The 2,781-nt window shown below is 42.7% G+C and overlaps 1 non-coding gene across 1 annotated transcript; it reads right to left on the bottom strand.

Moving 5' to 3' along the window:
- Positions 1 to 1,093: 1,093 nt before the first annotated feature.
- Positions 1,094 to 1,175, bottom strand: trnas-gcu (transfer RNA serine (anticodon GCU)). Its single transcript has one exon. It is a non-coding gene; the product is annotated as a tRNA-Ser (tRNA).
- Between the last annotated feature and the right edge of the window lie 1,606 nt (positions 1,176 to 2,781).

The raw sequence follows: 2,781 nt of genomic DNA on the forward strand, positions 1-2,781 counted from the left end.
GGATACACGAACACCAGCTAGCCACAAAAAGCTACGACCTTCCCTCCTTCGTAGTGCTACATACGGATTAAAAATATCACTATTTCGACTGGGACTAAGCAAAGACACACCAGAGAATTCCTAGAGGCCTGGCACTCCAACTAAAATGCCATAAACAAACACTTAGATCTAGATGCCATCTATCAACCCCTCAGAAAACGAACAGGAAATGACATCCCTACAAACCTCAGGAACCCCATCGAGGAGAAAGATATAAATAGAAAGCAGGAGACAACAGCTTCGCTTCACTTGGAGGTCGCCACTGATGATGATGTTACCTAGCCAAGTGAAGAAACGTCTGGATATCAAAGCTACAGCTCAGCGAGCAAACCTACACCCTACATTTTAAATCATTTTTCATGTTTATGTTGCATGAATCTGCGGTTATTGATCCACAGTTTATTCTCACTCCCTACAGGTAACATGATGATTTCTCCAGTTGTTCATCGTTCAATGTGATGCATCAAGTGTTTGCATAACCAGATGGAGCTTGCTTCACACATCTTGTGTTTATCTGTACCTTATGTCCAGCATTCATCAATGGCGAGAGCGAGACCAATGTGTAAGTCTCTCCGTGCCCATGCACGGCGCCCACAGCAGCAATTCTCCACTGTGCATTTGCAGCCAGTTCTCAGTGCCCCTAAACCCACGCCCTGCCCCTTTGAAATATCTCAATTATTTTGTGCTGTCTCGCTGTGCTCTTCTCACCAGGATGAATTACTTCTACTCAACGTCCTCCGGATTTCATCTGGCAAAACATTCATTAAGAATCCCTTTGCATAACATGCACTTCGCAGCTCTCGGTATTTGATTTTCCTGGATGTCTTTCATACGAAAAAACGTTAACAGCAACTTGACTTGAAAAGAAAATCGCGCTCCTTTTCATTATCCCAATGCAACCGACATTGCAATGTAGTTTATTCAACAGGCTCAAACTATTCTTTGAGATTTTTGTCATAGCGTCAATGCAGATAAAATAACTAATAGAATCCCAGTATCCATACGACAGCTGTGATCATCTCAAAGCAGCACCATTGAAAGCCACTGATGACAGCAACGAGAGTGGGATTCGAACCCACGCATGCAGAGAACAATAGATTAGCAGTCCATCGCATTAACCTCTCGGCCATCTCATCACAGAGGCACAAAACGCTCTGACCTTATGAATAATTGAATTTCGTAAATCATGCAGAGCAGCAGATATTTCTCCCTGGTTTTGGTGAAATGAGAAATAACAAAGTACGGTTCCAAGACTATGGTCTGACCCCTGGGTTGTGGGGCAAGTGCACTCCCACTGTCACACTATGCACATAATGATCTGAACAAATGTGAGGAAATGAATATGTAACAAGGTCTGTGTAATTCTGTGAAGATTTGAAGTCAATGGAATGAAGAACCCGAGACAGCAGGAGGTTTTCTTTCAATAAAGAGTTGGATAGAACTCTGAAGGATCGTGGAGTCAAGGGTTATGGGACTAAGGCAGGAAGAGGATACAGATTGAGGATGTTCAGCCATGATCATAATGAATGGTGGTGCTGGCTCGAAGGGCAGAATGGCCTACTCCTGCACCTGCTGTCTATTGTCTATTAAATTGCCTTTGAGGAATTGTTTTCCAGACTGGAGGAGAGTGCATAGTGCTCAATGTCATTATTCGGAACACCTAACTTCCGCTCAGATGTTTTTTACACTCACTTGTGTACAGGACAGACAATTTCAAAATCCAAAATAAGACTAAACTGACAATTGAACTCAACAATGCAAAAACCATGATCTGTGTCATTTTCCCGGGCCGTGAGACACCAAGTCACTGTTTGATCACAGCAACACAGTGAGCAAGTGTCAGAAGGAAAATGAGTGCAGTGCCAGAGCGCATGCTGGGAGCAGCAGGTGACAGACGGAGATGTGCATATCCCACAACAGGAACACTTCTCAAACAGCAGACTGCGGTGGAAGGATTCAGAGGGAGTTTACACTATGAATTTCGATGCCAGAGACACAATGGAGATCTGTTATTGAGTCTGTTCAAGATGAAGATTTTAAGATTTCTACAGATGCAAAACAAAATAAAAAGCTCATGGGTTAGCGAAGGCAAAAGATGAAATTGTACATTTCATCAATCTACCCATGTTTACAATGAGGACCTCACCACTTTCCTCACACGGGGACAGAACCACTGGTGAAGATGATCATATAATTCCCGTTACTAGCCATGGAATCAGAGAAAGTGGGTTTCCCAAACGTTAAGGTAAAACCAGGAATGTGGAGGTAAGCATTAATGTGTTGCTCCTGTGCTGAAGGTGACCAATGCACGGTAACTCTGTTCCAGTATAGTGGGGTGTGCTGAGCCGAAGTTTTAATTTTGAGCCTCAAATGGAGCAACTTCAATTTCTCGTCGGGTTGAGGGATACAGGCAGAAGGTGATATTGAGCAAAGCCAGGTTTATGGGAAAATACCCGTGTTTGTGGATTGAGAAACGACCTTTTCTGGATAATGACTTTTTGATCAACAAACATCCTACAAGTACCTAAAACGTGAACAGACATGTGTGGAGAGAGAGCCGAAGGTGATTTTTCAGTCGATGGATAACGTTTCCCAAGTGCACTGCGTCAAATTCCGGGAAAATAGATGTTGAACTGGTTTCATGTTACACAGTTTTTTGCAAACTCACAAAAGTTATTGCAATAATAAAAACAGAAATCACATAGGACCGTTTGAATATTGTATTGAACTGAATTTTGGTCT

This window comes from Chiloscyllium punctatum, chromosome 28, assembly GCF_047496795.1.
Source record: "Chiloscyllium punctatum isolate Juve2018m chromosome 28, sChiPun1.3, whole genome shotgun sequence".
In the NCBI taxonomy this organism is placed as follows: domain Eukaryota; kingdom Metazoa; phylum Chordata; class Chondrichthyes; order Orectolobiformes; family Hemiscylliidae; genus Chiloscyllium; species Chiloscyllium punctatum.